The sequence below is a fragment of the Arachis ipaensis genome, chromosome B2 (genome assembly GCF_059453495.1).
Source record: "Arachis ipaensis isolate K30076 ecotype BB chromosome B2, ASM5945349v1, whole genome shotgun sequence".
Lineage (NCBI taxonomy): Eukaryota > Viridiplantae > Streptophyta > Magnoliopsida > Fabales > Fabaceae > Arachis > Arachis ipaensis.
Window position 1 is genome coordinate 58,759,288 of NC_142437.1, and position 24,121 is coordinate 58,783,408.

General features: G+C 37.6%; 1 non-coding gene across 1 annotated transcript; it reads left to right on the forward strand.

The window, feature by feature from the left end:
• Nucleotides 1-7,498: 7,498 nt before the first annotated feature.
• LOC148574020 (small nucleolar RNA R71) lies at nucleotides 7,499-7,606 on the forward strand. Its single transcript, XR_015905975.1, has one exon. It is a non-coding gene; the product is annotated as a small nucleolar RNA R71 (small nucleolar RNA).
• Nucleotides 7,607-24,121: the final 16,515 nt, after the last annotated feature.

Consider the following 24,121-nt stretch of genomic DNA (forward strand, 5'->3'; position numbering starts at 1 on the left):
CAAAACATTTAGAGTTGAGATCAAATGCAATTAACGGAGTATGCCAAAGGCTTTGAGCACCACTGTCTGGGAGTAACTAAAAAGAAAAAAAAAGAGAAAAATCAGAATTTAGAAAGAGTTCCCCAGTCAAGTGCTTGTGGTGTTTTTGTATCAAGTGAAGCTTGAGACAAAACATTTAAAGTCACGGCTAGGCTCAAGGTGCAAAGCACCAAGGAAAAGAGAATTAAAGTAAATTCTGCTATGTTCAAGGATTAAATTGAAGTAGAAAGATCAGAGAATTCATAATATAATCCGGATTCTAATTCCAAATGACAGTGATAGTCCTCTGATTCAAAGGAGAGTGAGATGCCAGAACTATTCAGAATTGCAGGAGATAAACCCCACTTTAAGGAGAGACATGAGCATAACTGAACTCCCACTTCTCACACAAATTCATATCTTGATCATGTACTAATTTTGGTTGCTTGAGGACAAGCAACAATTCAAGTTTGGTGTTGTGATGCGTGAGCACCTTATCTATATTTTCCTTGTGAATTTGTATTTGAATTTCTAAGTTTAAACAAAATTTAAATATCTTTTAGCTACTATGGATGCTACTTTGAGTTGTGCACAATTCTATTTATTTCAGGTAGCATTCGAATGGATTTGACAGAGTTTTGTAGCATAAAAAGGAGGAAAGCGAATGTTGCTGTCAATCCTGACCTCCCTGCACTCAAACTGGAATAACTTGAGCTACAGAGGTCCAATTGACGTGATTCTAGCGGTATTGGAAAGCTAACTTCTAGAGCTTTCCAACGATATATAATAGTGCATACTTCTTCTCCAGCAACCTCTGCTTCCTCCACGTTGAACTTGGCCCCTGCCAAGTTTAGCATGGAACTTGAAAGCTCCCAGGGAAGCACGCACCACATCCCACGCTGAACTTGGAAAAAGCCAAGTTCAGCATGGACTCAAAGGGAAACAAGCAAAATGCCGCTGCCTCCTCCGTGCTGAACTTGGGAATTTCTAAGTTCAGCGTGGATCCTCAATATCAAAGTGGTCCCCAGGCTTTCATACAAGCTGCACATGAAGACAAATTCATTTTGATTAAATTTGTATTTTATTTTAAAATAGGAAAATATATTATTTTATTTTTAGGAAATATATTTTACATTAATTAGGATTAGATATAAAAGGGAAAAGAATAACCCTTTCGGGTTCTTCCCTTCACTTCTACCTCATTCCACAATTTACAGTTTTTCAGAATCCTAATTTTCTCTCTGAACCATGAGCAACTAAACCTCTACTGTTAAGGTTAGGAGCTCTGTCTATTGTATGGATTGATAATATTATTTTTCTATTTTAATTCATGTACTGATTTATATTTCAAGAATTGTTTTCGTTCTTTATCTTATGAATTTGGGTGGAACGGAAGTATGACCCTCTTTCTAATTGAGTTCTTGTATAACTTGGAAAAGCTCTTTACTTGAACAACAGCTTGAAAACATATTCTCCTAAATTTCTAATTATCTGGACTTAACGGGATACATGACATATAATCCTCTTATATTTGGGTAATTAGGATTTCTGTGGCATATAAACTAGAATTGAATTTCTCCCTCTAATTGGAATTAAGTGACCAAGGAATTGGCGGTTGATGAAAGTTAGAGTAGACTAAGAAGGTCTAAGGAATTATGGCTTAGTCATATATAGTTTGCCATTAATTAAATCTTGCATGATTAAAATAGTTAGTAAGAAAAGTCAATCCGGAAAATAGATATCTCTGAAGCCTTAACTTTTTCTGCATATATTATTCTCATCAATTTACTGCTTGCTGTTTTAATTTTTAAATTATTGTTTAATGCTTTTGAATACCAAAACACTCTTTTCTGTTTGTCTGACTAAGCTAATCACTCAACCATTGTTGCTTGATCCATCAATCCTCGTGGGATCGACCCTCACTCACTTGAGGTATTACTTGGTACGACCCGGTGCACTTTGGTGCACGAAATTGTGATCTCCAGGCTCGAACAATTCCTGGTAATGGCTCCAAAGCTTGGTGCTCTGATCTTAATTCATAATTGTCACAACTTCGATACAACTAACCAGCAAGTGCACTGGGTCGTCCAAGTAATACCTTACGTGAGTAAGGGTCGAATCCCACGGAGATTGTTGGTATGAAGCAAGCTATGGTCACCTTGTAAATCTCAGTCAGGCGGATATAAAATAATCATGGAGTTTTCGAATAATAAATAATAGAATAGGGATAGAGATGCTTATGTAATTCATTGGTGAGAATTTCAGATAAGCGAATGGAGATGCTTTTCGTTCCTCTGAACCTCTGCTTTCCTGCTATCTTCATCCAGTTAGTCTTACTCCTTTCCATGGCTGGCTTTATGCAAGGGCATCACCGTTGTCAGTGGCTACATCCCCTCCTCTCAGTGAATAATATGCTCACGCACCCTGTCACGGCACGGCTATTCATCTGTCGGTTCCCGATCATGCTGGAATAGGATTCACCCTCCTTTTGCGTCTGTCACTAACGCCCAGTACTCGCGAGTTTGAAGCTCGTCACAGTCATTCAATCATTGAATCCTACTCGGAATACCACAGACAAGGATTAGACTTTCCGAATTCTCTTGAATGCCGCCATCATTCTAGCTTACGCCACGAAGATTCTGGTTAGGAGATATAAGAGATACTCATTCTAGCTTAATTCATGTAGAACAGAAGTGTTTGTCAGGCACGCATTCATAGGGGAGAATGGTGATGAGCGTCACACATAATCATCACCTTCATCATGTTCTTGGGTGCGAATGGATATCTTAGAAGCGAAATAAGAAGAATTGAATAGAAAACAGTAGTACTTTGCATTAATCTTTGAGGAACAGCAGAGCTCCACACCTTAATCTATGGAGTGTAGAAACTCTACCGTTAAAAATACATAAGTGAAAGGTCCAGGCATGGCCGAGAGGCCAGCCCCTCTGATCTAAGAACCAGGCGTCCAAAGATGTCAAATACAATAGTAAGAGGTCCTATTTATAATAAACTAGTCACTAGGGTTTACATGAGTAAGTAATTGATGCATAAATCCACTTCCGGGGCCCACTTGGTGTGTGTTTGGGCTGAGCTTAAGTGTTGCACGTGCAGAGGCAATTTGTGGAGTTGAACGCCAGTTTTTGTGCCAGTTTGGGCGTTCAACTCTGGTTTTGGATCCTTTTCTGGCGCTGGACGCCAAATTTGGGTAGAAAGCTGGCGTTGAACGCTAGTTTACGTCGTCTATTCTTGGCCAAAGTATGGACTATTATATATTGCTGGAAAGCCCTGGATGTCTACTTTCCAACGCAATTGAAAGCGCGCCATTTCGAGTTCTGTAGCTCCAGAAAATCCACTTTGAGTGCAGGGAGGTCAGAATCCAACAGCATCAGTAGTCCTTTTTCAACCTCTGAATCTGATTTCTGCTCAGGTCCCTCAATTTCAGCCAGAAAATACCTGAAATCACAGAAAAACACACAAACTCATAGTAAAGTCCAGAAATGTGAATTTAACACAAAATCTATTAAAAACATCCCTAAAACTAACTAGATCCTACTAAAAACATACTAAAAACAATGTCAAAAAGCGTATAAATTATCCGCTCATCACAACACCAAACTTAAATTGTTGCTTGTCCCCAAGCAACTGAAAATCAAAATAGGATAAAAAGAATAGAATATACTATAAATTCCAAATTGTCAATGAAACAGAGCTTCAATCGTATGAGCGGGACTTATAGCTTTTTGCCTCTTGAATAGTTTTGGCATCTCACTTTATCCATTGAGGTTCAGAATGATTGGCATCTATAAGAACTTCAGATTTCGAATAGTGTTATTGACTCTCTTAGTTCAGTATGATGATTTTTGAACACAGCTTCTTTATGAGTCTTGGCCGTGGCCCTAAGCACTTTGTTTTCCAGTATTACCACCGGATACATAAATGCCACAGACACATAATTGGGTGAACCCTTTCAGATTGTGACTCAGCTTTGCTAAAGTCCCCAATTAGAGGTGTCCAGGGTTCTTAAGCACACTCTTTTTTTGCTTTGGACCTTGACTTTAACCGCTCAGTCTCAAGTTTTCACTTGACACCTACACGCCATAAGCACATGGTTAGGGACAGCTTGGTTTAGCCGCTTAGACCAGGATTTTATTCCTTTAGGCCCTCCTATCCACTGATGCTCAAAGCCTTGGGATCCTTTTTATTTCCCTTACCTTTTGGTTTTAAGGGTTATTGGCTTTTTGCTCTTGCCTCTTGGTTTTAAGAGCTTTGGCTTTTTCTGCTTGCTCTTTCTTTTTCTTTCTATATTTTTTTTTTCGCCTATATTTTTTTTTTCTGCAAGCTTTGTTCTTTGCTGCTTTTTCTTGCTTCAAGAATCATTTTTATGATTTTTCAGACTATCCAATAACATGTCTCCTAGTCATCATTCTTTCAAGAGCCAACATATTTAACATTCTTAAACAACAACTTCAAAAGACATATGCACTGTTCAAGCATACATTCAGAAAACAAGAAGCATTGTCACCACATCAATATAATTAAACTAAGTTCAAGGATAAATTCGAAACTCATGTACTTCTTGTTCTTTTGAATTAAAACATTTTTCATTTAAGAGAGGTGATGGATTCATAGGACATTTATAACTTTAAGACATAGTTACTAACTACTAATGATCATGTAATGAAGACACAAACACAGATAAGCACATAACATAGAAAACGAAAAACAGAAGAAATAAGAACAAGGAATGAATCCACCTTAGTAATGGTGGCGTTTCCTTCTTGAGGAACCAATGATGTCCTTGAGCTCTTCTATGTCTCTTCCTTGTCTTTGTTGCTCCTCCTTCATTGCTTTTAGATCTTCTCTGATTTCATGAAGGATGATGGAGTGCTCTTGATGTTCCACCCTTAGTTGCTTCCAATAATTGTGTGGAAGAAAATGTATCCCCTGAGGTATCTCAGGGATCTCTTGATTTGCAGTCAAATGTTCTACCACTGAGCTATGGACCCTTGATGGAAGCTTTTGTCTTCCCTTTCCTCTTTCTAGAGGTTTCTCTGGCCTTAGGTGCCATCAATGGTTATGGAAAAAACAAAAAAGCTATGCTTTTACCACACCAAACTTAGAATGTTGCTCGCCCTCGAGCAAAAGAAGAAAGAATAGAAGAAGAAGAAGATATAGAGGAGATGGAGGGAGGTGTGTATTCGGCCATATGGGTGGGATTGGGTGGGGAAGAGATGTTGAATTTTGAAGGTAAGTGGGTGTAAGGATGTGAGTGGTAAATGGAAAACAGAAGGGATGATCATGAATGGAAAGAGAGATGATGAGGTAGGTGGGGATCCTGTGGGGTTCACAGATCCTGAGGTGTCAAGGCATTTACATCCCTGCACCAAGTTAGGCATGCAAAATGCCCTTGCACACAACTCTGGGCGTTCAGCGCCAGGTTGGTGCCCATTTTGGGCGTTCAACGCCCATTTGCTGCCATTTCTGGCGTTGAACGCCAGAACCATGCTTGTTCTGGGAGTTCAGCGCCAGGATGCTCCCATTCTGGGCGTTCAGCGCCAGAACTATGCTCTGTTCTGGCGTTTGAACGCCAGACAGATGCTCCTCCAGGGTGTGATTTTTCTTTTGCTGTTTTTGATTCCGTTTTTGAATTTTTTGTTTATTTTGTGACTCCACATGATCATGAACCTAAGAAAACATGAAAAACAATAAAAATAAGAATTAGATAAACATTGGGTTGCCTCCCAACAAGCGCTTCTTTAATGTCAATAGCTTAACAGTGGGCTCTCATGGAGCGTCACAGATGTGCAGAGCATTGTTGAAACTCTCCAACACCAAACTTAGAGTTTGGATATGGGAGTTCAACACCAAACTTAGAGTTTGGTTGTGGCCTCCCAACACCAAACTTAGAGTTTGACTGTGGGGGCTCTGGTTGACTCTGCTTGGAGAGAAGCTTTTTCTGCTTCCTCCCCATGGTTGCAGAGGGAGATCCTTGAGTTTTAAACACAAGGGAGTTCTCATTCCATTGAAGGAATATTTCACCTCTGTCAACATCAATCACAGCTCTTGCTGTGGCCAGGAAAGGTCTTCCTAGGATGATGGATTTATCCTCTTCCTTTCCAGTATCCAGGACTATGAAATCAGCAGGGATGTAAAGGCCTTCAACCTTTACTAACACGTCCTCTACTTGTCCATAAGCCTGTTTTCTAGAGCTGTCTGCCATCTCTAATGAGATTTTAGCAGCTTGCACCCCATAGATTCCCAGTTTCTCTATTACAGAGAGGGGCATGAGGTTTATTCCTGAACCAAGGTCACACAGAGCCTTAAAGATCATGGTGCCTATGGTACAAGGTATTATGAACTTTCCAGGATCCTGTCTCTTCTGAGGCAATGTCAGTTGATCCAGATCACTTAGTTCATTGATGAACAAGGGAGGTTCAACTTCCCAAGCATCAATGCCAAATAATTTGGCATTCAGCTTCATGATTGCACCAAGAAACTTGGCAGTTTGCTCTTCAGTAACATCCTCATTCTCTTCAGAAGAGGAATACTCATCAGAGCTCATGAAGGGCATAAGGAGGTTCAATGGGATCTCTATGGTCTCTAGATAGGCCTCAGAGTCCTTTGGTTCCTCAGAGGGAAGCTCCTTATTAATCACTGGACGTCCCAGGAGGTCTTCCTCCTTGGGATTCACGTCCTCTCCTCTCCTCACAGGTTCGGCCATGGCGCTTATGTCAATGGCCTTGCACTCTCCTTTTGGATTCTCTTCTGTATTGCTTGGAAGAGTACTAGGAGGGATTTCAGTGATCCTTTTACTCAGCTGGCCCACTTGTGCTTCCAGATTTCTAATGGAAGACCTTGTTTCATTCATGAAACTTACAGTGGCCTTAGATAGATCAGAGACTAGATTTGCTAAATTAGAAGCATTTTGTTCAGAGTTCTCTGTCTGTTGCTGAGTTGATGATGGAAAAGGCTTGCTATTGCTAAACCTGTTTCTTCCACCATTATTAAAGCCTTGTTGGGGCTTTTGATCCTTCCATGAGAAATTTGGATGATTTCTCCATGTTGAGTTATAGGTGTTTCCATAAGGTTCACCTAAGTAATTTACCTCTGCTATTGCAGGGTTCTCAGGATCATAGGCTTCTTCTTCCAAAGATGCCTCTTGAGTACTGTTGGATGCAGCTTGCATTCCATGCAGACTCTGAGAGATCATATTGACTTGCTGAGTCAATATTTTATTCTGAGCCAATATGGCATTCAGAGTATCAACTTCAAGAACTCCCTCCTTCATAGGCGTCCCATTACTCACAGGATTCCTTTCAGAAGTGTACATGAACTGGTTATTAGCAACCATGTCAATGAGTTCCTGAGCTTCTGCAGGCGTTTTCTTTAGGTGAATGGATCCACCTGCAGAAGTATTCAGTGACATCTTTGATAGCTCAGATAAACCATCATAGAATATATCCAGGATGGTCCATTCTGAAAGCATGTCAGAAGGACACTTTTTGGTCAACTGTTTGTATCTTTCCCAAGCTTCATAGAGGGGTTCACCTTCTTTCTGTCTGAAGGTTTGAACATCAGCTCTAAGCTTGCTCAGCTTTTGAGGAGGAAAGTACTTGGCTAAGACAGCCGTGACCAGCTTATCCCAAGAGTTCAGGCTGTCTTTGGGTTGAGAATCCAACCATAATCTAGCTCTGTCTCTTACAGCAAAAGGGAAAAGCATGAGCCTGTAGACTTCAAGATCTACTCCATTAGTCTTAACAGTATCACATATCTGCAAGAATTCAGTTAAGAACTGAAAGGGATCTTCAGATGGAAGTCCATGAAACTTGTAGTTCTGCTGCATCAGAGAAACTAATTGAGATTTCAGCTCAAAGTTGTTTGCTCCAATGGCAGGAATGGAGATGCTTCTTCCATGTAAATTGGAATTAGGTGCAGTGAAGTCACAAGCATCTTTCTTATATTATTATTATTTTCGGCTGCCATCTCCTCTTCTTGTTCGAAAATTTCTGAAAAGGTTTCCTCTGGATTGTTGTATTTTAGCTTCTCTTAATTTTTTCTTCAGAGTCCTTTCAGGTTCTGGATCTGCTTTAACAAGAATGTTCTTGTCCTTGCTCCTGCTCATATGACAAAGAAGATGTCACAGAAAAAATAGTAATAATAATATGGATCCTTTATACCACAGTATAGGGATCCTTGTGTTAGTAGAAGAAAAGAAGGGAAGAAAATCTGAACTCAGAGAGAGAGGGGGTTCGGATTTTTGGAGAGTTGAAGGAAAGATGTTAGTATATCAATAAACAAATAGAAGAAGATGAGAGGGGGAAGTGAATTTTCGAAAACAATTTTTGAAAAAGAGTTAGTGATTTTTGAAAATAGTTTTTGAAAAATGTTTAGTATTTTTTTCGAAATTTTTTTTTTAAATAAAAAATAAAAATAATTAGTTAATAGAAAAGAAATTTTTGAAAAAGAGGGAAGATATTTTCGAAAATTAGAGAGAGAGAGTTAGTTAGGTAGTTTTGAAAAAGTTAAGAAACAAACAAAAAGTTAGTTAGTTAGTTGTAACAAATTTGAAAAGATAAGAAGTTGGGAAGTTAGAGAAGATATTTTGAAATCAAATTTTGAAAAAGATAAGATAAGAAGATATTTTTTTGAAAAGATATGATAGAAATTAGTTTTGAAAAAGATTTGATTTTTAAAATCACAATTAATGACTTGATTCATAAGAAATCACAAGATATGATTCTAGAACTTAAAGTTTGAATCTTTCTTAACAAGCAAGTAACAAACTTCAAATTTTTGAATCAAAACATTAATTGATTATGTTATTTTCGAAAATTTGATATAAAAATAAGAAAAAGATTTTTGAAAAATATTTTTTTTAATTTTCGAAAATAACTAAGAATTTTGAAAAAGATTTGATTTTTGAAAAAGATAAGATTTTCAAATTGAAAATTTGATTTGACTCGTAAGGAACAACTTTGATTTTTAAAAATTTTTGAAAAAGTCAACTCAATTTTCGAATTTGATGAGAGAAAAAGGGAAAGATATTTTTTTTTTTTTGAATTTTTATGATGAGAGAGAAAAACAAGAAAAATGATGCAATGCATGAAATTTTTAGATCAAAACAATGAATGCATGCAAGAATGCTATGAATGTCAAGATGAACACCAAGAACTCTATGAATGTCATGATGAACATCAAGAACATATTTTTGAAAAATTTTTAATGCAAAGAAAACATGCAAGACACCAAACTTAGAATTCTTTAATGCTTAGACACTAAGAATTCAAGAATGCATATGATAAACATGATAAGAAACAAAACAAAAAATCATCAAGATCAAACAAGAAGACTTACCAAGAACAACTTGAAGATCATGAAGAACACTATGAATGCATGATATTTTCGAAAAAATGCAAGATGCATATGCAAGTGACACCAAACTTATGATATGACTTAAGACTCAAACAAGAAACACAAAAATATTTTTGATTTTTATGATTTTCTATTTTTTTGGATTTTTATTTTATGTTTTTCGACAAATAATTTTGAAAAAGAAAATAAGGATTCCAAAATTTTTAATATGAATTCCAGGAATCTTATGCTCTAAAGCTCCAATCAAAGGGTCAGGCATGGCTTAATAGCCAGCCAAGCTTTAGTATGTAACTCAGACATGACACGCCTGACATTCCTTACATTCAACAGCCAATTGGCTAAGAAAGATAAAGAAGCTCTTTTCTTGAGTATAAGAATTGAGACATGGCTTTACAGCCAGCTAGGCTTCAACATGCTCCATGAAACACTAGAATTCATTCTTAAAAATTCTGAAAGGAAAACATATTTTTGAAAACATTTTTATTTTTAAAATTTTTTTTTTTCGAAAACAAAGGAAGAATTTTTGAAAGATTTTTGAAAAATTTTTTGAAAACAAGACAAAAAGAAAATTACCTAATCTGAGCAACAAGATGAACCGTCAATTGTCCAAACTCGAACAATCCCCGGCAACGGCGCCAAAAACTTGGTGCTGTTGCCGGATCAAAAGGGAATCTGGCACTGATGTTACCGGACCAAAAGCTTGCCGAAAACTCAAACAATCCCCGGCAACGGCGCCAAAAACTTGGTGCACGAAATTGTGATCTCCAGGCTCGAACAATTCCTGGTAATGGCTCCAAAGCTTGGTGCTCTGATCTTAATTCATAATTGTCACAACTTCGATACAACTAACCAGCAAGTGCACTGGGTCGTCCAAGTAATACCTTACGTGAGTAAGGGTCGAATCCCACGGAGATTGTTGGTATGAAGCAAGCTATGGTCACCTTGTAAATCTCAGTCAGGCGGATATAAAATAATCATGGAGTTTTCGAATAATAAATAATAGAATAGGGATAGAGATGCTTATGTAATTCATTGGTGAGAATTTCAGATAAGCGAATGGAGATGCTTTTCGTTCCTCTGAACCTCTGCTTTCCTGCTATCTTCATCCAGTTAGTCTTACTCCTTTCCATGGCTGGCTTTATGCAAGGGCATCACCGTTGTCAGTGGCTACATCCCCTCCTCTCAGTGAATAATATGCTCACGCACCCTGTCACGGCACGGCTATTCATCTGTCGGTTCCCGATCATGCTGGAATAGGATTCACCCTCCTTTTGCGTCTGTCACTAACGCCCAGCACTCGCGAGTTTGAAGCTCGTCACAGTCATTCAATCATTGAATCCTACTCGGAATACCACAGACAAGGTTTAGACTTTCCGGATTCTCTTGAATGCCGCCATCATTCTAGCTTACGCCACGAAGATTCTGGTTAGGAGATCTAAGAGATACTCATTCTAGCTTAATTCATGTAGAACAGAAGTGTTTGTCAGGCACGCATTCATAGGGGAGAATGGTGATGAGCGTCACACATAATCATCACCTTCATCACGTTCTTGGGTGCGAATGGATATCTTAGAAGCGAAATAAGAAGAATTGAATAGAAAACAGTAGTACTTTGCATTAATCTTTGAGGAACAGCAGAGCTCCACACCTTAATCTATGGAGTGTAGAAACTTTACCGTTAAAAATACATAAGTGAAAGGTCCAGGCATGGCCGAGAGGCCAGCCCCTCTGATCTAAGAACCAGGCGTCCAAAGATGTCAAATACAATAGTAAGAGGTCCTATTTATAATAAACTAGTCACTAGGGTTTACATGAGTAAGTAATTGATGCATAAATCCACTTCCGGGGCCCACTTGGTGTGTGTTTGGGCTGAGCTTAAGTGTTGCACGTGCAGAGGCCATTTGTGGAGTTGAACGCCAGTTTTTGTGCCAGTTTGGGCGTTCAACTCTGGTTTTGGATCCTTTTCTGGCGCTGGACGCCAGATTTGGGTAGAAAGCTGGCGTTGAACGCCAGTTTACGTCGTCTATTCTTGGCCAAAGTATGGACTATTATATATTTCTGGAAAGCCCTGGATGTCTACTTTCCAACGCAATTGGAAGCACGCCATTTGGAGTTCTGTAGCTCCAGAAAATCCACTTTGAGTGCAGGGAGGTCAGAATCCAACAGCATCAGTAGTCCTTTTTCAACCTCTGAATCTGATTTCTGCTCAGGTCCCTCAATTTCAGCCAGAAAATACCTGAAATCACAGAAAAACACACAAACTCATAGTAAAGTCCAGAAATGTGAATTTAACACAAAATCTATTAAAAACATCCCTAAAAGTAACTAGATCCTACTAAAAACATACTAAAAACAATGTCAAAAAGCGTATAAATTATCCGCTCATCACACTTGCCGGTTAGTTTGTGGTTATAAATTCCACACCAATAGGGAGGTGGTGGTTCTTGGGAGTAATTGGGTTGGAATTGGGGTGGATAAGGGTTAGGGTCATATGGAGGTGAATGGTGGTAGTTGGCTTGTGAGTGTGGTGGTTCAAAGATGCATTGAGGAGGTGGTTCATAGGTATATAGCGGGGCTTGTTGGTAATTACAAGTGGTTCCACCATATCTATCATCTTGGTATGCACCTCGGAATGGTTTCTGACTATAGTAATTTGGTGGGTGATGGTTATCACAAAAGGGTCCACCATAACTATTGTCTTGACATGCATTGTTGAATGGTCGTCGTCCATGGTAGTTTGGAGGGTGTTGTTGCCCAAAGGGTTGATCAGATCCTCGAGGCTCCTTCCATCTCTTATTGTTTTGACCTTGATGCATGTTCCTGTTATAACTTCCATTCCTTTCAACATTATTAGAACCAAACTCAAAGCGACGGGGGTAAGAACTCATAGTAACTAATAAAAATTAAAAATAAAAATAAAAACAAATTTAAATTAAAAGGTTATTGAAATTTAAATTTTGAATTTTGAATTTTTAAATTTTCAATTTTGAATTTTTAAATTTTGAATTTTGAATTTTTTTGAATTTTGAAAGAAGATAAGGTTTTGAAAAAGATATGATTTTTTGAAAAAGATTTGAATTTTGAAATTTAAAACTAAGATAAGATAAGATAAAAATTTTAAAATAGAAATCTGAAGTTTTTTTTTTTGTATGCAAATTTCAAAAATTCAATTAAAATAAAGAGAAAAGATATTTTTGAATTAAATAAGGGATAAGAAAAATAATAAAATGACACCAAACTTAAAATTTTTAGATCAAAACGAAGAGAATAACTAAGAACAACTTGAAGGTCAAGATAAACATGAAGAACAAATTTTTAAAAAAAAAATTTAATAACTAAATAAAAACCAATAACCTCTTAATTTATGAAAAAGAAAAAATAAAAACAAAAATAAAAACAAATAAACAAGCAAAAAGCAAATATTTACAATAACCAATAAAAAGGCACACGTTTACATTTCCCCGGCAGCGGCGCCATTTTGAAGAGAGAACTTTTGCGTGGTCTAGAAATTCGCAGATAAATCCTCGTTGCAGGTATAGCCTCTAAACCAACAAAAGTCCTTTCTTACAAACATTTTGGTTGTCACAAGTAACAAACCCCTTTGAAATTGATAACCGAAGTATTTAACCTCGGGTCGTCTTCTCAAGGAACTGCAGGGAGGTATGTTCTTATTATTGGTTATGAGTCTTGTAAATTGGGGGATTTGAAAGTGAGGAACAGGTAATTTAAATAACAAGTAAAATAAATAAATAACTATAAAATAAACTCTTGGCAAGGTATGAAAATTCGGAAGTCCTATCCTAGTTATTCTTATGAGAATTGAAGTTAATCCCACTTAGTTAACCTTCTCTAAAGCAAAGGAAAGTCAAGTGAACTTAATTAGTTATATTCCCAAGTCCTAGCCAACTCCTAAGGAAAGACTAGAGTTAGTGGAATTCAATTCAATTAGCAAACATAACAATCAATCACGATAAGTTTAATAACTCAAGAATTTCCAGTTAATCAATTAAAGCCAAGGACATGAAAAGCTAAATAAGAATTATAAATCTGAAATACCTCAATTGCATTAATAAGAGAAAATCAATCTAAACATGAAGAGTTCATAAGCTAAATTGTTAAAATAAATAAAAAGGACATTGAACCTGGAACTCAGAAGAAATTGTAAGTTGAAATAATAAAGTTGAAATAATAAGAAATCCTAATTCCTTTAAGAGGAATCCTAATCCTAAATCCTAAGAGAGAGGAGAAAACCTCTCCCTTTAAAAACTACATCTAAAACTAAAAATTATGAATTATGAGCTGATGTATATGAATGGATGCATTCTCCCACTTTATAGCCTCTAATCTGTGTTTTCTGTGCCGAGAACTGGGTCAGAAAAACCCAGAATTCGCTGGTTTCGAATTCAAACACGCTGGTTTTTTCGCCACTGCAACGCGTCCGCGTAGATCACGCGTTCGCGTCACTTATCGTCAGAGGTCAGGCTTTCCAATTATATATCAAATCGAAGCCCCAGACGTTAGCTTTCCAATTTAACTAGAACCCCATCATTTGGACCTTTTTAGGTAAAGTTATAGCCGTTTGAGTGAGAAGAGGTCAGGCTAACAGCTTTGCAGTTCCTTCAACTTCTTGTATTCCTTCCATTTTTGCATGCTTCCTTTCCATCCTCTAAGCCATTCCTGTCCTATAAACTCTGAAATCACTTAACACACATATCAAGGCATCTAATGGTAATAAGAGAGGATTAATATTAGCAATTTAAAGGTCCAGGAAACATGTTTTCAATCATAGCACAAAATTAGGAAGGAAAATGTAAAACCATGCAAATAGTATGAATAAGTGGGTAGAGAGTTGATAAAAATCACTCAATTGAGCACAAGATAAATCATAAAATAGTGTTTTATCACCAAGCATAAGAAGCAACATTGGTGGCCAAATATGGCTCATCAACGTTTCCTAGCAACGCTGCCAAGGAAGAGAGTGAGCAATTTTAGTGGCCAAAGTTAGCTCACTAACGCTGCCCACTAACATGCCAAGCATAAGGAGCAACGTTGGTGGCCCAAAGATGGCTCACCAACGTTGCTAGCAAGATATGGTGCCAACGTTAGTGTGCTAACGTTTCTTAAAGTTAGCACACTAACATCTTCGATAAATCTTCAAGTTGGAGTTGGAAAAATTGCTAGTGTGCGTACGCATGAGGCATTGTGTGCACGCACAAGGCATGATGCGTACGCACAAGGAAGAGCGTTGGTGCACCAACGTTGGTGAACAAACGCTAGTGGCAAAGTTCCTAAAGGATTTTAAAGGCAACGTTAGCCACCGTTTGTGCACTAACGTTGGTGACTAACACCAAGGCCAATTCCAATTTCAATGACACCCATGCAAGCTTATGAACGTTAGTGAGCTAATGCCTAGATCAACGCCACAAAGAGTCACTCCTAACTTGCTTCAACTAAAGGCCAAAGCCCACATCCAAAGACTTGAAGATTGATTTGGAAAGTGTATAAATAGGACAGATTTTGAAGTCAGAAGGAGGCTGGGAAGCAGGGACCCTAATTGGAAAACCCTGAATCATTTTCTTTGTACTTTGTTTTACTTTTTGTACTTTTCTTTTCCTTTTGATTTTGCTGAGCAATGATGAATTAAACCCCACATCATTAGGGGGAGGAGCTCTATTGTAATTGACATGATTGAATGAAATTCTTCTTCTTCTCAATCTTCTTGTTGTAGCTAACAGATAACTTCTATTTTCATTTTGATCAATTCACTCCAGAAGGGGGGTTTTAGATCCATGAATTTCTGTGTGAGTCTCGGAAGGGGAATCATAGAAATTAGATTGAAGCTCTATCTCTCACAACTCTCTTGATCAACAACATTTGGGAGGAATTGAAATCTTGAGAGTTGGTGTGGCTCATGGATAAGAGATATGCACTTAACCTCTTCTCATGACAATTGGATCAAGGAATTGGCAAATTGATTGTGATTAGAGAAATTATGTTGCCAAGGAATTGGGACTCAGTTAATTCCAATCTACCTTAGATCTACTTCATATGATTGAGAATGGAGTTGAGACCTATTGATTCATGATAGATTATGATATCTCCAATCCCTAATGAATCTTTCTCTTTGTCATTTTTCACTTTGATTTCCTTGAATTCACTTTAATTGCCTTGAATTTCTTGCTTCCTTTTAATTTCCAGCACCCAATGCCCTTTACATTTCATGCAATTTACTTTCCATTGCTATTTACATTCTTGCCTTTACTTTTTTGTCATTTAAGCTTCAGCTTATTTAAGTTCTTTGCTCTCTAAGTTTTAGCTCTTTACATTTCATGCCATTTAAATTTCTGTCCTTTACTTTTCAGCATTTAAATTCCTAGTACTCTATACTTTGTGCCACTTTCTGTCCTTTTACCTTCCAACATTTAAATTTCTAGTACTTTACATTTTGTTGTTTCACTTTCCTTGTTTCTATTCATCAATTTTCACCAAAACCTTTCAATATCTGCTTGACTAGATAAACCACCTCACAAAAGTTGCTCAATCCATCAATCTATGTGGGATCAACCTCACTCTTGTGAGTTATTACTTGACGATTCAGTGCACTTGAGGAAGGGGATTTGTGCAGTGCAAATTCCCGCATCATCAAGTTTTTGGCGCCATTGCTGGGGATTGATTTAGATTGATAATGATTTAGTAGGTGATAGTCTAGATTTGACATTTTTCTTTTGTTTTCTTTCAAGCATATTAACTGTTTGAAATATTGTGTCTACTAACTCTAACATTCACTCTAGCAATAGAGTGTTCAGTTGTCATTTTTTGTTTATTTTGTGTTCTGTATGCTAGGGAAAAGAAGAGGTGCTTCTACTTCCTTTGATTATGAACTCGAAAGAACCTTCCTGAGACATAGAAGAGAAATAAGAGGGAAGGGTGTGATTGGAGAAGAAGATTTAGAGGAGGATCTTGATCAAGTCATGGAGGATAACATGCACAATCCACTTGAGGAGGTTGCCAACAACCATGGTCAACCTGCCAGGAGAGTGCTAGCCTCCTACACCATCCCTGACCCAAGAAATTGTGGGAGTAGCATTCTTACTCCAAATGTGAATGCCAACAACTTTGAGCTTAAACCACAGCTCATTACTATAGTTCAGAACAATTGCCACTATGGAGGAAGTGCTGCTGAAGACCCAAATCAATATCTCTCTATTTTTTGAGGAAATGGGACACTATCAAGACCAATGGGGTACATCTAGACATCTACAAGCTGCTGCTGTTTCCCTTCTCTCTAAGGGACAAGGTTACTCAATGGTTGGAAACATTTCCAAAAGAAAGCATCACCAATTGGGATGACATGGTTAGCAATTTCTTAGCCAAGTTCTACCCCCCTAAAAGAATCATAAAGCTCAAGACTGATGTCCAAACTTTCAGACAACTGGAGGGAGAGTCATTATATGAAGCTTGGGAAAGGTATAAAGCACTAATCAGAATATGTCCTCCAGACATGTTTAGTGAATGGGTGAAGCTCCAAAACTTCTTTGAGGGCCTCTCTTTGAAAGCAAGAAAAGCTTTGGATTACTCTTCAGGAAGGTCACTCCAAATGATGAAAACTTCACAAGAAGCACATGATCTCATAGACATGGTGGCCAACAATTAGTATTTCTACTCCTCGAAAAGACAAGCAGCCCCAAAGAGAGGTGTCTATGAGCTTGAAGGTGTGGATGCAATCTTAGCCCAGAACAAGCTAATGCACCAGCAACTTCAACAAATAGAGGGAGATGATGTCAAAGAGGATGAATGGACTGCAATTAGCTGCAGTGAGCACAACCAGCCAATCCCCAACTGTTTGGGGATAACATGAAGAAACCTATGAGGCGTGCAACAATGAGCAAGAACCTGAACAAGTCCACTACATGCACAATCCATGTTCTGGCCAAAATGACTTCCATGGAGACACATACAACCCCTCATGGAAGAACCATCCCAACATGAGATAGGGAGAAAACCAGAACCAATGGCAGAGGAACTCTAACCCCAAAAATTTTTACAACACAAACAATCAAAACCACCAGCCCACTAACAACAACCCATACAAAAAACTATAAAACAATAACCCCACATCTACATACTACCCACAAAACAACCCTTCAAACACCCCAATCAACTTCCATCAACCATCAACATCCCACACTCAACCACATCCACATCAAGAATCCTAAAGAATCTCTAACTTAGAGATGATGATGTACAAACTCATGAATAATCAAGAGAAGGCCAACAACAATTATGAAGCGTCTATGAGGAACCTTGAAAGGCAAATTGGGCAACTGTCTAAGTAGCCTGTTGAGAGACCAAGCAAGACATTCCCAAGTGACACAATTCCTAACCCCATGGAAGAATGTAAAGCCATATAACTAAGGAGTGGAAAGATATTGGGAGATGATACCAAGGTTGCCAGCAAGGAACAAACAGAGGTTGATAAGAATGACAAGAAGGACTCCAAGAAAGATGAAGAACCACAAACTTCACTGAAGGGCAAGAAACCATCAGAGGCACAACCACAGGAGCAGAGGAAGGAGGTGAAGCCATATGTCCCTCCACTACCCTATCCTCAGAGATTGCACAAGGAGCTCAAAAACCAACAATTCCCTAAATTCTTGGAGATTTTCAAGAAGCTAAAGATCAAACTTCCACTTGCTGAAGCGTTAGAACAGATGCCACTCTATGCAAAGTTCCTCAAGGAACTCATTAACAAGAAAAGGAGTTGGAAAGAAAAAGAAACTGTGATTCTGAGCCAGGAGTGTAGTGCTGTAATTCAGAAAGGATTGCCACCAAAACTCAAAGATCCAGGGAGTTTCTTCATACCATGTACTATTGGGAAAATACCAATTGATAAAGCTCTGTGCAACTTGGGTTCAAGCATCAACTTGATGCCACTTTCGATGATGAGAAAGCTGTCAATAGAAGAGGTGAAGTCCACCAGAATGTCACTACAGCTACCTGATAGATCCCTCATAATACCCAATTGAGTGGTAGAGAATCTTCTAGTCAAAGTTAGCAAGTTCATCTTCCCTACAGAATTTGTGATTCTAGATTTAGATAAAGAAGAAAGTGATTCAATTATACTGGGAAGACCCTTTCTAGCCATAGCAAGAGCCATCATTGATGTAGAAAAAGGAGAGATGATTTTGAGGGCACACGATGAACAAATAACTCTTAATATCTTGAAAGACATACAATGTCCTGCTGCAAAAGGAAAACTGCATGAAGATTGAGGATAAAGACTTAAACTAGATGGAGAAGCCCAAGGAATCACTCATAAACTCACTGATGAGCGGATAATTTATACGCTTTTTGGCATTGTTTTTAGTATGATTTTTATATATTTTAGTTAGTTTTTATTATGTTTTTATTAGTTTTTAAATAAAAATCACAATTCTGGAATTTACTATGAGTTTATGTGTTTTTCTGTGATTTCAGGTATTTTCTGGCTGAAATTGAGGGACCTGAGCAAAAATCTGATTTAGAGGCTGAAAAAGGACTGCAGATGCTGTTGGATTCTGACCTTCCTGCACTCAAAGTGGATTTTCTGGATCTACAGAAGCCCAATTGGCGCGCTCTCAATTGTGTTGGAAAGTAGACATCCTGGGCTTTCCAGAAATAGATAATATTCCATACTTTGCCCGAGATTTGATGGCCCTAACAGGCGTTCTAAGTCAGCTCAAGAATTCTGGTGTTTAACTCCAAAACTGGCACAAAAGCTAGAGTTAAACGCCCAAACTGGCACAAAAGCTGGCGTTTAACTCCAAGAAAAGTCTCTACACATGAAAGCTTCAATGCTCAGCCCAAGCACACACCAAGTGGGCCCGGAAGAAGATTTCTGCATTAATTACTGATTTCTGTAAACCCTAGGCTACTAGTTCTCTATAAATAGGGCCTTATGCTATTGTATTTTCATACTATCTATCTTTTACTCATACTTGGATAGACCTTTTCACGTTTGGGGGCTGGCCTCATGGCCATGCCTAGACCTTGTTCTTATATATTTTCAACGGTGGAGTTTCTACACACCATAGATTAAGGTGTGGAGCTCTGCTGTTCTTCAAGAATTAATAAAAAGTACTATTGTTTTTTTATTCAACTCAAGTCTATTTCTTCTCCAAGATATTCATTCGTTCTTCAACTTGATGAATGTGATGATCCGTGACACTCATCATCATTCTTACCTATGAACATGTGCCTGACAACCACCTCTGTTCTACTACCAATGGCTTGAATGCATATCTCTTGGGTTTCTAATCTAAGATTGGAACCATCGTGGTATTGGCTAGAATTATTAGCGGTCATTCTTGAGATCTGGAAAGTCTAAACCTTGTCTGTGGTATTCCGAGTAGGATCTGGGAAGGGATGACTGTGACGAGCTTCAAACTCGCGATTGTGGGGCGTGTGACAGACGTAAAAGTATCAATGGATCCTATTCCGACATGATCGAGAACCGAAAGATGATTAGTCATGCGGTGACAGCGCATTTGGAATGTTTTCACTGAGAGGACGGGAAGTGGTCATTGACAACGGTGATGCCCAACATAAAGCTTGCCATGGAAAGGAGTATGAATGATTGGAAGAAGGCAATAGGAAAGCAGAGGTTCAGGAGGAACAAAGCATCTTCATACGCTTATCTGAAATTCCAACCAAAGAATTACATAAGTATCTCTATCTTTATTTTATGTTTTATTTATCTTTTAATTATCAGTTCTCCATAACCATTTGAATCCGCCTGACTGAGATTTACAAGGTGACCATAGCTTGCTTCAAGCCGACAGTCTCCGTGGGATCGACCCTTACTGACATAAGGTTTATTACTTGGACGACCCAGTGCACTTGCTGGTTAGTTGTGCGAAATTGTGACAAAGTGTGATTCACGTTTAAGAGCTCCAAGTTTTTGGCGCTATTGTTGATGATCACAATTTCGCATACCAAGTTTTTGGCGCCGTTGCCAGGGATTGTTCGAGTTTGGACAACTGACGGTTCATCTTGTTTCTTAGATTAGGTACTTTTCATAATTTTTAAGAATTAATTCTAGAGTTTCAAGGTGATGTTCTTAGCATCACAAAAGCTGATTGATTCTCATCAATTTAGCTGCTGAATGTAATGTCCTGCTGAAGCTTGGCCAAACATGTCTAATCTTTTTAGACTGAAGCTTTTGACTAACATTGCATGATTCTTGGAATTCTCATTAAAAGTTTTGATTCTCTTTATTTTCTTTTTCCATATAAGTTTCGAAAATCACAAAAAAAAAAATTATAAAACCATAAAAATAAAAAATATTTTATGTTTCTTGTTTGTGTCTAGTATCAATTTTTAAGTTTGGTGTCAATTGCATTCTTCTTGCATTTTTCGAAAACATGCAATATGTTCTTCATTGATCTTCAAGTTGTTCTTGATGATTTCAGTGCTCTGATCTTTAAATTCTCTTGTTTTGTGTGTTTTGTTGTTTCTCATATGCATTCTCAATTTGTTAGTGTCTCTTATATGAAATTTTTTTAAGTTTAGTGTCCTGCATGCATTGTTTGATTTGAGTTTCCTAAGATTAGTCGTATTTTGATTGTTTCTCATCATTAAAAATTCAAAAATATTTTCAAAATTGTGTCTTTTCAAGTCAATAATACAGAGAATTGAAGAATCAGAACATTCAGCAGAGGAATCAAACAGAAAAAGCTGGGCGTTCAAAACGCCTAGTGAAGAAGGAAAACTGGCATTTAAACACTAGTCAAATTTTTTTCAAATCTTAATAATTTTTCAAAATCAAATCTTTTTCAAATCACATCTTTTCAATCATATCTCTTCAAAATCAATTTCTTTCCATTTTTTTTAATTTTCAAAAATCCTTGTTATAATTAATGATTTACTTCAAAATTTTCAAGTTGTTACTTGCCTATTAAGAAAGGATCAAACTTTAAATTTTAGAATCATATCTTTTAATTTCTTGTTAGTCAAGTAATCAACTTTAATTTTAAAAACTTTCTTTTTCTAAATTGATTTTCAATCATATCTTCTCAATCATATCTTCTCAATCACATCTTTTTCAAAATTAATTTTCAATCATATCTTTTTAATTTCTAATTTCAAAATATTTTTTTTTCAAATCACTTAATTTCTTTCCTAATTTTAGTTTTCGAAATTCATCAATCAAATTTTCAAAATTTCTTTTAATTATTTCAAAATCTTTTACTTTAATTTTGAAAATTCTTCCCCTCTTCTCACATCCTTCTATTTAAAGGACTAACACTCTTCCTCAAGGTGCAATTCGAATTCCCTCCTTCTTTATATGTTTGAATTCTCTTCTATCTACCTCCTCCTTCTATTCTTCTTTTCCTCTAACACCTCAAGGAATCTCTATACTGTGACATAGAAGATTCCCTACTTTCTTGTTCTCTTCTCTTTCATATGAGCAGGAACAAAGATAAAGGCATACTTATTCAAGCTGATCCTGAACCTGAAAGGACCTTGAAGAGAAAGCTAAGAGAAGCTAAAGAACATCTCTCTTTAGAGGGCCTAACAGAGCTCTTCAAGGAAGAAGAAACCATGGCAACCGAAAACAACAATGCCAACAATGCAAGGAAGGTGCTTGGTGATTTTACTGCACCTACTCCCTACTTCTATGGGAGAAGCATCTCAATCCCTGCCATTGGAGCAAACAACTTTGAGCTTAAGCCTCAATTAGTTTCTCTAATGCAACAGAATTGCAAGTTTCATGGACTTCCATTGGAAGATCCTCATCAGTTCTTAGCTGAATTCTTGCAAATCTGTGACACTGTCAAGACCAATGGGGTTGACCCAGAAGTCTACAGACTTATGCTTTTCCTTTTGCTGTAAGAGACAGAGCTAGGACATGGTCGGACTCACAACCTAAAGAAAGCCTGAACTCTTGAGAAAATCTAGTCAATGCCTTCTTGGCAAAGTTCTTTCTACCTCAAAAATTGAGCAAGCTTAGAGTGGAAGTCCAAACCTTCAGACAGAAGGAAGGTGAATCCCTCTATGAAGCTTGAGAAAGATACAAGCAATTTATCAGAAGATGTCTTTCTGACATGCTTTCTGAATGGAGCATCATAGGTATTTTCTATGATGGTCTGTCTGAACTATCTAAGATGTTATTGGATAGCTTTGCTGGAGGATCTCTTCATCTGAAGAAGATGCCTGTAGAAGCTCAGGAACTCATTGAAATGGTGATACGCAGAAAACTTGTCTCTCAACAAATTTTCTTCGGCAAGTGTACCGAATTTGTCGTCAAGTAAAAACTCACAATAGAGTGGGGTCCAATCCCACAGAGATTGATTGATCAAGCAACTTTAATTAGAGGAATATTCTAGTTGAGTGAACCAGAATTTGATTTGAGATTTGCAGAAAATTAAATGGCGGGAAAGTAAATAGCAGAAACAGTAAATGCTAGAAATGAAGAGCTGAATGTAAATGGCGGAAAGTAAATTGCAGAATCTTAAACGGGAATGGCGTAATTGCTCATAAAAGTAAATGAAAAAAATTAAAGAGAATGGGTAAGATTAGAAATGGGGAGTTCATTGGGCTCAGGAGATGTTGCATTCTCCGGATCAAGTTCATTTTCATCTCTTTCTCAATCAATGCATTCATTGATCTCCTTGGCAATCTTAAGTGATCGAATTCCAATTTCTTGGTAATTCAATCTCTCAAATCTTGATCAATAGCCAATTCCTTGGTCAATTGCTCATGAGAAGAGATGAAGTATGGTCACTGATTATACCACATGTATTTCCCAAATCAAGTGTTGGTAGGATTATAGTCACATATCCATCCAAACCCAATTTGGTCTAGCATGAGAAAGCATTTCTAGCATGATCTCTTCATTCCTCTTTCAAGGTTCAGAAGAGATCCAAGTATGAATAGCTTCTTTTCCAAGATAACTACCCAATTGGATGAAGATCAAAAGCTTTCAAGTAAAATCAAGAGAAAAGATAGAAGAAGGAGAATGAAAACTAATATTGATCCATCAAATTACAACAGAGCTCCCTAACCCAATGAAAGGGGTTTAGTTGTTCATAGCTCTGGAAAATGAAAACCAAGATGGAGAATACATGATGAAAGTAAAACTAAAAGTGCAGAGAAAGTAAAATACAGAGAGTAGTTCTATGCCAAAAGCTCCCTAAAGTTTCCAACACTCTAAATTAATTCAAAGCTACTCCTATATATACTACTCTTCTGATCTTCTAGTTGGCTCTTCAAGTCTTGGGTATGGGCCTCTGAATCTTGACTTTGAAGTAGTTATCCTTTTTCCTTGGGCTTAGCTTTGCTTGCAGAGAGAAAAGGTGAAGTAGGCAGGGACTTTGGCTCAGGACGTTAGTGGTGTCAACGTTAAGTGAAAGTTTGGGTTCGAGAACGTTAGTGACAATCACCTTTTTCACTAACGTTCCTAACCCAAATATGATCACGTTGACTTCAACGTTAGTGGCACTAACGTGACCACTAACTTTGCCTCTTGGTCCTTCGCACATGTTATTGGGACTTACCTTTCCCAATAACGTGGAGAGTCCTCCCTTGTCCCTACGTTAGAGTCCACGTTAACTAGGTTAACATGGCTTCTAACGTAGTAATGCCAATTCTTCGAGAACGTTAGTGACACTTACCTTTGTCACTAACGTTCCAACGTGCCCCTATTTCCCACGTTAGAATCCACGTTAACTAAGTTAACGTGGCTTCTAAT